The sequence below is a fragment of the Salmo trutta genome, chromosome 16 (assembly GCF_901001165.1).
Source record: "Salmo trutta chromosome 16, fSalTru1.1, whole genome shotgun sequence".
In the NCBI taxonomy this organism is placed as follows: Eukaryota; Metazoa; Chordata; class Actinopteri; order Salmoniformes; family Salmonidae; genus Salmo; species Salmo trutta.
Window position 1 is genome coordinate 2,352,177 of NC_042972.1, and position 13,537 is coordinate 2,365,713.

Below are 13,537 nucleotides of genomic sequence, written 5' to 3' on the forward strand. Positions count from 1 at the left end.
GGAGAGGAACAGCGAGCAGAGGGCAGTCCGAACGAGTGAGTGAATCCTGTACCGTCGTCACAGCAAGAAAGGAGCGGAGAGGGCAGCTGGAGGACGACCCTCGTCACAGAGCCGACAGGGGCAGCATACTCAGCAGAATCAGTCAGTCCCGAGAAGACGAGTCTGTTTATTCCACCGTGTAACGCAGTCTGCTACATCGCCACCCCCCTCTCCCTCCCTCCAACAACCTACTACAAACCCCACCGCTGCTCCAATCTGCCTGCCCCGCCCCTCTCATCCACATGGACCAGATGCCAGTCGACATCCATTAGATTTAAAGATGCATTAATAAATGAAGTTTTGACATATTTTTATTTGGTAATTCGCGCTGGAATAATATACTGTAATTCAAGTCAATGAAACGGACAGGGCCTTCTGGAAGTACTCACAGCCCTGGACTGGACTCCACATGTTGTTATACAGACTGATTTCAAAATGGATTAAACATGTTGTTTTTTTCTCTCCCATCTACAACATAAAAAACACCATAACGACAAAGTGAAAACATTTTTTAAAAATGAAATACAACAAAAATATATAATTTCAGACAAATAGAGATATTAGAGGTATTTAAATGTTATGATGCAGCGGGGCAGGACAGTGTACAGGGCTGTATTCCAAATGGCACCCTATTCCCTATATAGTGCACTGCTATAGACCAGAGCCCTATTCCCTATATAGTGTACTACTTTAGACCAGAACCCTATTCCCCTATATAGTACACTACTTTAGACCAGGGCCCTATTCCCTATATAGTGGTACTACTATAGACCAGGGCCCTATTCCCTATATAGTGCACTACTATAGACCAGAGCCCTATTCCCTATATAGTACACTACTATAGACCAGAGCCCTATTCCCTATATAGTGCACTACTATAGACCAGAGCCCTATTCCCTATATAGTGCACTACTTTAGACCATCTTATAACACCCCCCCACCATGGTATGACCATCTAGACTCTCCACTACACTACACTACAGTATAGTATACTATAGTACATGATTGTACACTACAGTACAGTATAGTACACTATAGTACAGTATAGTACACTACACTACAGTGTAGTACACTATAGTACATGATTGTACACTACAGTATAGTACACTACACTACAGTATAGTACACTATAGTACATGATTGTACACTACACTACAGTATAGTACACTACACTACAGTATAGTACACTACAGTACAGTATAGTACACTATAGTACAGTACACTACAGTATAGTACACTATAATACATGATTGTACACTACAGCACTATAGTACAGTATAGTACACTACAGTACATGATTGTACACTATAGTACAGTATAGTACACTACAGTACAGTACACTACAGTATAGTATACTATAGTACATGATTGTACACTATAGTACAGTATAGTACACTATAGTACAGTATAGTACACTATAGTACATGATTGTACACTATAGCACTACAGTACAGTATAGTACACTATAGTACAGTATAGTACACTATAGTACAGTATAGTACACTAGAGAATAGTACACTATAGTACATGATTGCACACTATAGCAGTACAGTATAGTACACTATAGCATAGTATACTATAGTACATGATTGTACACTATAGTACAGTATAGTACACTACACTACAGTACACTACCATATAGTATACTACAGTACAGTATAGTACACTATAGTACAGTATAGTACACTACAGTATAGTACACTATAGTACATGATTGTACACTATAGTACAGTATAGTACAGTATAGTACACTACACTACAGTATAGTACACTACAGTGCAGTATAGTACACTATAGTACAGTATTGTACACTACAGTATAGTACACTATAGTACATGATTGTACACTATAGCACTATAGTACAGTGTAGTACACTATATTATAGTATAGTACACTATAGTACAGCACAGTACACTACAGTATAGTACACTACAGTATAGTACATGATTGTACACTACAGCACTATAGTACAGTATAGTACAGTATAGTACACGATTGTACACTATAGTACATGATTGTACACTATAGTACAGTGTAGTACACTACAGTACTGTATAGTACACTATAGCACATGATTGTACACTATAGTACAGTATAGTACACTACAGTACTGTATAGTGCACTGTAGTACATGATTGTACACTATAGTACAGTATAGTACACTACAGTACATGATTGTACACTATAGTACTGTATAGTACACTATAGTACATGATTGTACACTATAGTACAGTATAGTACACTACAGTACATGATTGTACACTATAGTACTGTATAGTACACTACAGCATAGTACACTATAGTACATGATTGTACACTATAGTACAGTATAGTACACTATAGTACACTATAGTACACTATAGTACATAATTTTACACTATAGTACATTGTACACTATAGTACGTGATTGTACACTATAGTACAGTATAGTACACTGCAGTTCAGTATAGTACAGTCTAGTACATGATTGTACACTATAGTACTGTATAGTACACTACAGCATAGTACACTATAGTACATGATTGTACACTATAGTACAGTATAGTACACTATAGTACACTATAGTACATAATTATACACTATAGTACAATATAGTACACTATAGTACATGATTGTACACTATATTACATGATTGTACACTATAGCACAGTATAGTACACTACAGTACAGTATAGCACACTATAGTACATGATTGTAAACTATAGTACAGTATAGTACACTACAGTACATTATTGTACACTATAGTACAGCATAGCACACTACTGTACGGTATAGTATACTAGAGTACATGATTGTACACTATAGCACAGTATTGTACACTATAGTACATGATTGTACACTATGGTACAGTATAGTACACTACAGTACATGATTGTACACTATAGTACAGCACAGACACGTCAGCCTATCAATAATGCCTGTATAATGCAGTTAGTCCATGGTTGCAGTAGGCAGGGTAATCAATGCTAAATCACTTTCTGCAAATCCCTGTTTACCAGTTGTACTGCAGATCAGACTTAATCTACTGCTGATATAGAGCCTCCTCTCCTCTTCTCTCCTTTCCTCTCCTCTCCTCTCCGACATCATTGATCATATCTAATAAAGGAGTGTAAAAACTGTTGAGAGTAGCAGCCTGTCAGCCTGTAAGCCTCTCAGCCTGTCAGCCTCTCAGCCTCTCAGCCACTCAGCCTGTCAGCCTCTCAGCCTCTCAGCCACTCAGCCTGTCAGCCACTCAGCCTGTCAGCCTCTCAGCCTCTCAGCCACTCAGCCACTCAGCCACTCAGCCTGTCATCCTCTCAGACACTCAGCCTCTCAGCCTCTCAGCCTGTCAGCCTGTCAGCCTGTCAGCCTGTCAGCCTGTCAGCCACTCAGCCACTCAGCCACTCAGCCTGTCAGCCTCTCAGCCACTCAGCCACTCAGCCTCTCAGCCTCTCAGCCTCTCAGCCTCTCCTCCTCTCAGCCTCTCAGCCTCTCAGCCTCTCAGCCTCTCCTCCTCTCAGCCTCTCAGCCTCTCAGCCTCTCAGCCTCTCAGCCTCTCAGCCACTCAGCCTCTCAGCCTGTCAGCCTCTCAGCCACTCAGCCTCTCAGCCACTCAGCCTGTCAGCCACTAAGCCTCTCAGCCTCTCAGCCTCTCAGCCTCTCAGCCTCTCAGCCTCTCAGTCCTATCACTCAGAAACCAGGCTGTGATCAGAGTCCATCCACGTCACAAATGGCACCCTATTCCCTTTATAGTGTACTACTATAGACCAGAGCCCTATTCCCTATATAGTACACTACTATAGACCAGAGCCCTATTCCCTATATAGTGGTACTACTTTAGACCAGGGTCCTATTCCCTTTATAGTGCACTACTGTTGACCAGATCCCATAAGGCTACATAGAGAATAGGTTGCAGTTTGGGATGCAAACCATGTTCTCTAACAGGTCTGGACCACAGAGAGCGAGGTGTTTCCCCCAAACCATGTTCTCTAACAGGTCTGGACCACAGAGAGCGAGGTGTTTCCCCCAAACCATGTTCTCTAACAGGTCTGGACCACAGAGAGCGAGGTGTTTCCCCAAACCATGTTCTCTAACAGGTCTGGACCACAGAGAGCGAGGTGTTTCCACCAAACCATGTTCTCTAACAGGTCTGGACCACAGAGAGCGAGGTGTTTCCACCAAACCATGTTCTCTAACAGGTCTGGACCACAGAGAGCGAGGTGTTTCCCCAAACCATGTTCTCTAACAGGTCTGGACCACAGAGAGCGAGGTGTTTCCCCAAACCATGTTCTCTAACAGGTCTGGACCACAGAGAGCGAGGTGTAATATCTTATGCTTCACGGAGTCGTGGCTGAATAACAACAACGTCAACATACAGCTGGCTGGTTATACGATGTACCGGCAGGATAGAACAGCTGCGTCTGTTAAGACAAGGGACGGCGGTCTATGTATTTTTTGTAAACAACAGCTGGTGCACGAAATCTAAGGAAGTCTCGAGCTATTGCTCGCCTGAGGTTGAGTTTCTCATGATAAGCTGTAGACCACACTACCTACCGAGAGAGTTTTCATCTGTATTCTTTGTAGCTGTACCACCACAGTCAGAGGCTGGCGCTAAGACAGCATTGAATGAGCTGTGTTCCGCCATAAGCAAACAAGAAAACGCTCACCCAGGGGAGGGGCTCCTAGTAGCCAGGGACTTTAATGCAGGGAAACTTAAATCCGTTTTACCAAATTTCTACCAGCATGTTAAATGTGCAACCAGAGGGAAAAGAACTCTGGACCACCTTTACTCCACACACAGAGATGCATACAAAGCTCTCCCTCACCCTCCATTTGGCAAATCTGACCTTAATTACATCCTCATGATTCCTGATTACAAGCAAAAACTAAAGCAGGAAGTACCAGTGACTAGATAAACAAAAAAGTGGTCAGATGAAGCAGATGCTAAACTACAGGACTGTTTTTCTAGCACAGACTGGAATATGTTCCGGGATTCCCCCGATGGCATTGAGGAGTACGCCACATCAGTCACTGGGTTTATCAATAAGTGCATCGATGATGTCATCCCACCAGTGACCGCACGTACATACCCCAACCAGAAGCCATGAATTACAGGCAACATTCGCACTGAGCTAAAGGCTAGAGCTGCCGCTTTCAAGGAGCGGGACTCTAACCCGGAAGCTTATAAGAAATCCCGCTATGCCGTCTGACGAACCCTTCAAACAGGCAAAGCATCAATACAGGACTAAGATCGAATCGCACTACACCGGCTCTGACGCTCGTTGGATGTGGCAGGGCCTGCAAACTATTACAGACTACATGGGGAAGCACAGCCGAGAGCTGCCCAGTGACAAGAGCCTACCAGACGAGCTAAACTACTTCTATGCTCGCTTCGAGGCAAATAAAACTGAAACATGCAGCTGTAACGGAAGACTGTGTGATCACGCTCTCCGCAGCCTATGTGAGTAAGACCTTTAAACAGGTCAACATTCACAAGGCCGCAGGGCCAGACAGATTACCAGGACGTGTACTTAGAGCATACGCTGACCAACTGGCAAGTGTCTTCACTGACATTTTCAACCTCTCCCTGTCCGAGTCTGTAATACCAACATGTTTCAAGCAGACCACCATAGTCCCTGTGCCCAAGAACACTAAGGTAACCTGCCTAAATGACTACTGACCCGTAGCACTCACGTCTGTAGCTATGAAATGCTTTGAAAGGCTGGTCATGGCTCACATCAACACCATTATCCCAGAAACCCTAGACCCACTCCAATTTGCATACCGCCCCGGCAGATCCGCAGATGATGCAATCTCTATTGCACTCCACACTGCCCTTTCCCACCTGGACAAAAGGAACACTTGTGAGAGAATGCTGTTCATTGACTACAGCTCAGCGTTCAACACCATAGTGCCCTCAAAGCTCATCACTAAGCTAAGGATCCTGGGACTAAACACCTCCCTCTGCAACTGGATCCTGGACTTCCTGACAGGCCGCCCCCAGGTGGTGAGGGTAGGTAACAACACAGCTGTTCTGTGAAGGGAGTAGTACACAGCGTTGTACGATATCTTCAGTTTCTTGGCAATTTCTCGCATGGAATAGCCTTCATTTCTCAGAACAAGAATAGACTGACGAGTTTCAGAAGAAAGTTCTTTGTTTCTGGCCATTTTGAGCCTGTAATCAAACCCACAAATGCTGATGCTCCAGATACTCAACTAGACTAAAGAAGGCCAGTTTTATTGTGTCACGATTCCTACCGACGGTGGCGCCCCCTCCTGCTCGGGTGGCGCTCGGCGGTCGTCGTCACCGGCCTATTAGTTACCACCGATTCCCTTTTTGTTTTTCCCTTTTTTTATGTTTTCTCACCTGCCCTGAGTTAGTCATTAGGAGGGCTATTTAGTTCAGCTGGCCCGCTCCCTATTGTGCGGGATTGTCTTTCTGTGTGTCGACTGCGTTTTGTTCGTCTGTGCTTGTCGAGTGTATTTTCCCTGTTGTTGGGAAACCTTTTATTTTGTGCTTGTGGTTTATTAAAATTACCACACAGTGTTCGCTGCTTCCTGCGCTTCTTTCCGCCACACAACAGACAAGCCGTTACATATTGCTTCTTTAATCAGGACAACAGTTTTCAGCTGTGCTAACATAATTGCAAAAGGGTTTTCTAATGATCAATTAGCCTTTTAAAGTGATAAACTTGGATTAGCTAACACAACGTGCCATTGGAACACAGGAGTGATGGTTGCTGATAATGGGCCTCTGTACTCCTATGTAGATATTCCATAAAAAATCAGCCGTTTCCAGCTACAATAGTCATTTACAACATTAACAATGTCTACACTGTATTTCTGATCAATTTCATGTTATTTTAATGGACACAAATTGTGCTTTTTTTTAAGGGACATTTCTAAGTGGCCCCAAACTTTTGAATGGTAGTGTACTTCAGTCTAAGACTTCATCCATTAAAGTCATTTGTGGTGATGTAAAAATAAGGTGTGTGAAATTTGTGATTGGATCATCTCAGAGTATCTATGTCACGTCCTGACCAGTATAAGGGATTATTTGTTATTGTAGTTTGGTCAGGACGTGGCAGGGGGTGTTTGTTTTATGTGGTTCGGGTTTTGTTGGGCCATGTTCTGTTTTGAGAGGGGTGTTTGTTTAGAGTTGTTTCTTGTTTAGCTGTGTGCCTCGTTGTTTTTGTATACGTGTGTCTTGTTTCGGTTTTCCTTCTTTCTGCCTATTAAAAAGAAGATGAGTATACACATTCCCGCTGCGTTTTGGTCAAATCCTTACGACGCCCGTGACAGAACTACCCACCACAAACGGACCAAGCAGCGGAGGAAGGAGCAGCAGCAGAGCTCTGTGGAGTCATGGACATGGGAAGAGATTCTGGATGGGGCAGGACCTTGGCACCAGGCTGGGGAGTACCGGCGCCCTAAGGAGGAGCTGGAGGCAGCCAAGGTGGAGCGGTGCTATTATGAGGCATTATACGCACCGAGAGGCAAGTGCGAGAGGCAGCAAAAAAATATTTGAGGGGCACACGGGTAGTTTGGCTGGGCCAAGGGTGATCCCTAAGCCAACTCCCTGTGCTTATTATGGGGAGTGTTTGGAGTGGAGAGCGCCGGTGTATGCGGAAGTGCGCACGATCTCGCCCATGCGCACGCTCAGTCCGGTGTGAGCGATCCCAGCCCCTCGCAAGTGCCGTGCTAGAGTGGGCATCCAGCCTGGGAGGAGGATGCCTGCGCAGCACATCTGGCCACCAGTGCGCCTCCTAGGCCCAGGCTACCCTACGCCTGCTCTACGCACGGCAGCCATCAGGCCTCTGCATAGCCCAGTTCGCCCTGTGCCAGCACTCCGCTCGTACAGGGCTACTATTACCATCCAGCCAGGACGGGTTGTGCAGGAGGTGCGCTCCAGACCTCCAGTGCCTACTCATGGCCCGGTGTATCCTGTTCCTGCTCCTCGCACTGAGGTGCATGTCTCTAGTCTGGTGCTTCCAAAGCCAGCCCCACGCACCAGGCCTCCAGTGCGTCAGCCCAGTCCAGCTCGTCCTGCTCCTGCTCCTCGCACTAGCCCTGTGGTGCGTGTCCCTAGTCTGGTGCTTCCTAAGCCAGCCTCACGCATCAGGCCTTCAGTGCGCAGTCCCCGTCCAGAGCTTCCAGCAACAGTGCCCTGTTCAGAGTGTCCGACGACAGTGCCTCGTCCAGAGTGTCCGGCGACAGTGCCTCGTCCAGAGTGTCCGGCGACAGTGCCCCGTAGAGAGACGGCCCACAGTCCGGAACCGAGAGAGACGGCCCACAGTCCGGAACTGAGAGAGACGGCCCACAGTCTGGAACCGAGAGAGACGGCCCACAGTCCGGAACCGAGAGAGACGGCCCACAGTCCGGAACCGAGAGAGACGGCCCACAGTCCGGAACCGAGAGAGACGGCCCACAGTCCGGAACCGAGAGAGATATTCCCGCCGCGTTTTGGTCAAATCCATACGACGCCCGTGACAGAACTACCCACCACAAACGGACCAAGCAGCGGAGGAAGGAGCAGCAGCAGAGCTCTGTGGAGTCATGGACATGGGAAGAGATTCTGGATGGGGCAGGACCTTGGCACCAGGCTGGGGAGTACCGTCCAGAGTGTCCGCTGCGTTTTGGTCAAATCCATACGACGTCCGTGACAATCTAACCGTAGTGTACAGTAGGTAAACATTTGTTGTGTAGGTTGACTGGCAAAAGTCTGGGTGGGACCCAAAAAAATTATAAATAGGGAAAATAGATAACTTCCTGCTATTCTACACATTTTGCCATGTGGCTAAGAAGAAATATTTGTGGCCTAGGCTGGGCGCTTGGCAATGTGGCTGCGTAGCCAGACAACACCATCTGGCAAGAATGTGCATCCCACTCTTTTCCTAACAGACTAGTGAACTAGTTTTTACCAGAGCCCTATGGACTTATGGGTCCTATGGTCCTCGCAAAAGGTACTGCACTATAAAGTTAATAGGTAGTCATACGCTGAATGACATTAAGGGCTTAAGAGAAAGGAGTTCATGTGATGTAAATCTCTATCCCCACCACTAGATGGATGGAGAGGACATGTTAAACACCTCTATCCCCACCACTAGATGGATGGAGAGGACATGTTAAACACCTCTATCCCCACCACTAGATGGACGGAGAGGACATGTTAAACACCTCTATCCCCACCACTAGATGGATGGAGAGGACATGTTAAACACCTCTATCCCCACCACTAGATGGATGGAGAGGACATGTTAAACACCTCTATCCCCACCACTAGATGGATGGAGAGGACATGTTAAACACCTCTATCCCCACCACTAGATGGATGGAGAGGACATGTTAAACACCTCTATCCCCACCACTAGATGGACGGAGAGGACATGTTAAACACCTCTATCCCCACCACTAGATGGATGGAGAGGACATGTTAAACACCTCTATCCCCACCACTAGATGGATGGATGGAGAGGACATGTTAAACACCTCTATCCCCACCACTAGATGGATGGAGAGGACATGTTAAACACCTCTATCCCCACCACTAGATGGATGGATGGAGAGGACATGTTAAACACCTCTATCCCCACCACTAGATGGATGGATGGAGAGGACATGTTAAACACCTCTATCCCCACCACTAGATGGATGGAGAGGACATGTTAAACACCTCTATCCCCACACCTAGATGGATGGAGAGGACATGTTAAACACCTCTATCCCCACCACTAGATGGATGGAGAGGACATGTTAAACACCTCTATCCCCACCACTAGATGGATGGAGAGGACATGTTAAACACCTCTATCCCCACCACTAGATGGATGGAGAGGAGAGGACATGTTAAACACCTCTATCCCCACCACTAGATGGATGGAGAGGACATGTTAAACACCTCTATCCCCACCACTAGATGGATGGAGAGGACATGTTAAACACCTCTATCCCCACCACTAGATGGATGGAGAGGACATGTTATTAAACATTGTCAACAATGCAGAGAAAGTTAGTGAATTATCCATCTACAGCTCGGACTCGGCGGTGTCTTGTGGCGCTTCTGCAGAGTTGCAGGACCTTCAAAGTGTTCTGGTTTCCAGCGTTATAAAACCTTGAGTAGGTGGACACAGATCTTTACAGGTAGCGAGCATCAGCAGCAGTCGGTGCTGTTTTAGGATATGGGAGGACGACTGTTTTGAGCGTGGCCTTATTTCTGTTACAGTTCAATGTAACAGTGATGGGTTTAGGATACTGTCCTTCATATTCACCCAGTTCAATGTAACAGTGATGGGTTTAGGATACTGTCCTTCATATTCACCCAGTTCAGTGTAACAGTGATGGGTTTAGGATACTGGTCCTTCATATTCACCCAGTTCAGTGTAACATCTACAGGTTTATGTTACTGCATGATACTCTAGCCTACGAATGAAATTTTACAACGTTGCACAGGTCCAGATACAAACTGGAGTAGTCAAGGTGACAGACAGTGTTACATTCAGTACCGCCTTGCACACGCTTTCCTGCATCTATACTGAACAAAAATATAAACGCAACGTGCAACAATTCCAACGATTTTACTGAGCTAAATTTCATTACAAGGAAATCGGTCAATTTAAATAAATTCACATGTCCAGAGTGCATAAAATGAGATTACCAAGACTCAATGGTCATGTCGAATTTGACTGCGGTCAAGACTCAACAGCCCTACATTCAGTTCCCTGGCAACAGCTCTGGTGGACATTCCTGCAGTCAACATGTCAATTACAGACTCCCTCAAAACTTGAGACATCTGTGGCATTGTGTTTTGTGTAACAAATCGGTACATTTTTGAGTGGCCTTTTATTGTCCCCAGCACAAGGTGCACCTTAGTAATGATCATGGTGTTTAATTAGCTTCTTGATAAGCTACACCTGTCAGGTGGATGGAATATCTTGGCAAAGGATAAATGCTCACTAACAGGGATGCTAACAAATTTGTGCACAACATTTTGGAGAAATAATATTTTTGTGTGTATGGAACATTTCTGGGATCTTTTATTTCAGCTCAGGAAACATGGGACCAACACTTTATATTTATTTTACCATGTAAATTGACTGAGAACACATTCTCATTTACAGCAACAACCTGGGGAACAGTTACAGGTGAGAGGAGGCAATTGTAAACTGGGGATGATTAGGTGACCATATGAGGGCCAGACTGGGAATTTATCCAGGACACCAGGGTTAACACCCCTACTCTTACAATAAACACCATGGGATCTTTAATGACCTCAGAGAGTCAGGACACCCATTTAACATCCCCTCCGAAAGACAGGACCCTACACAGGGCAATGTCTCCCAATCACTGCTCTGGGGTATAATTTTTTAGGAAAGAGTGCCTCCTACTGGCCGTCCAACACCACTTCCAGCAGCATCTATTCTCCCATCCGGGGACTGACCAGGACCAACCCTACTTTTTTATTTATTTCACCTTTATTTCACCTTTATTTAACCAGGTAGGCCAGTTGAGAGCAAGTTCTCATTTACAACTGCAACCTGGTCAAGATAAACCAAAGCAGTTGGACAAAAAACAACACACAGTTACACATGGAATGAACAAACGTACAGTCAATAACACAATAGAAAATCTGTATACAGTGTGTGCAAATGAAGTAAGGAGGTAGGCAATAAATAGGACTTAGTGGCGAAGTAATTACAATTGAGCAATTGACACTGGAGTGATAGATGTGCAGAAGAGGATGTGCAAGTAGAAATACTGGTGTGCAAAAGAGCAGAAAAACAAAAACAAATATGGGGATGAGGTAGGTAGTTGGATGGACAATTTAAAGATGGGCTATGTACAGGTGCAATGATCGGTAAGCTGCTCTGACAGCCAATGCTTAAAGCTAGTGAGGGAGATATCAGTCTCCAACTTCAGTGACTTTTGCAGTTCGTTCCAGTCATTGGCAGCAGAGAACTGGAAGGAAAGGCGGCCAAAGGAAGTGTTGGCTTTGGGGATGACCAGTGAGATATACCTGCTGGATCGCGTGCTACGGGTGGGTGTTCCTATGGTGACCAGTGAGCTGAGATAAGGCAGAGCTTTACCTAGCAAAGACTTATAGATGACCTGGAGCCAGTGGGTTTGGCGACGAATATGAAGCGAGGGCCAGGCAACAAGAGCGTACAGGTCGTAATGGTGGGTAGTATATGGGGCTTTGGTGACAAAACGGATGGCACTGTGATAGACTACATCCAGTTTGTTGAGTAGAGTGTTAGATGCTATTTTGTAAATGACACCGCCGAAGTCAAGAATCAGTAGGATAGTCAGTTTTACGAGGGTATGTTTGGCAGCATGAGTGAAGGAGGCTTTGTTGCGAAATAGGAAGCCGATTCTAGATTTAATTTTGGATTGGAGGTGCTTAATATGAGTCTGGAAGGAGAGTTTACAGTCTAACCAGACACCTAGGTATTTGTAGTTGTCCACGTATTCTAAGTCAGAGCCGTCCAGAGTAGTGATGCTGGACGGCCGGGCAGGTGCAGGCAGCGATCGGTTGAAGAGCATACATTTAGTTTTACTTGCGTTTAAGAGCAGTTGGAGGCCACGGAAGGAGAGTTGTATGGCACTAAAGCTCGTTTGTTAACACAGTGTCCAAAAAAAGGCCAGAAGTATACAGAATGGTGTCGTCTGCGTAGAGGTGGATCAAAGAATCACCCGCAGCAAGAGCGACACCATTGATATATACAGATTAAAGAGACAGCCTGAGAATTGAACCCTGTGGCACCCCCATAGAGACTGCCAGAGGTCCGGACAACAGGTCCTCTGATTTGACACACTGAACTCTATCAGAGAAGTAGTTGGTGAACCAGGCGATGCAGTCATTAGAGAAACCAAGGCTGTTGAGTCAGTCGATAAGAACGTGGTAATATGACACCTCATGGTGGATCCATGATAGTAGTTTATGGTAGTCGGTCAACTACTGAACATGTATGAATCACACACATGCCGATAAGAATTCGATGATTGACAGAGTCGAAAGTCTTGGCCAGGTCGATGAAGACGGCTGCACAGTACTGTTTTTTTTATCGATGGTGCTTATGATATCGTTTAGGACCTGTCTTCAGAAGCAAGCCAGCAGTACTGTGCACGGTGGTATGCACTTTACATATTGAGTTTATATTTGTGTTCAGTGCAGCTGATCTAGGGTGTAATCATTAGTCCAAACAGTAAACGAGAGTTTCTATTGGACAAATTCAGGTCCATCCCAGTTACATTCGCTTCCGTTTAAGAAACGTTTTGCAACAGAATAGATAGACTGAATACTCCTCTGGTCATACAGTTCACTTTCATAGCAGCTACATACAAACAGCATGATCACTTTGCTTGTTGTATAATTCCTTCTAGCATCTACGCTCTCTTCTCCTCTAACTTTTTACAACAACTGTCTGTGACCAGGCGCAAAAACCCCTTCAAGCCAAACCTTTATACCATAACCCCTAACCGCAACACAGTCTATATCATTGTCACCATATTAGCTAACCAC

At 45.4% G+C, this 13,537-nt stretch overlaps 1 protein-coding gene across 3 annotated transcripts in view; it reads right to left on the reverse strand.

The window, feature by feature from the left end:
- Positions 1–182, reverse strand: part of LOC115149932 (phosphatase and actin regulator 3) — an 87,574-nt gene extending 87,392 nt beyond the window's left edge. For all 3 annotated transcript variants that reach the window (XM_029692734.1, XM_029692733.1, XM_029692735.1), the window contains exon 1: positions 1–182. This exon is cut by the window's left edge. The gene's annotated coding sequence lies outside the window, so the exon portion shown is untranslated.
- Positions 183–13,537: the final 13,355 nt, after the last annotated feature.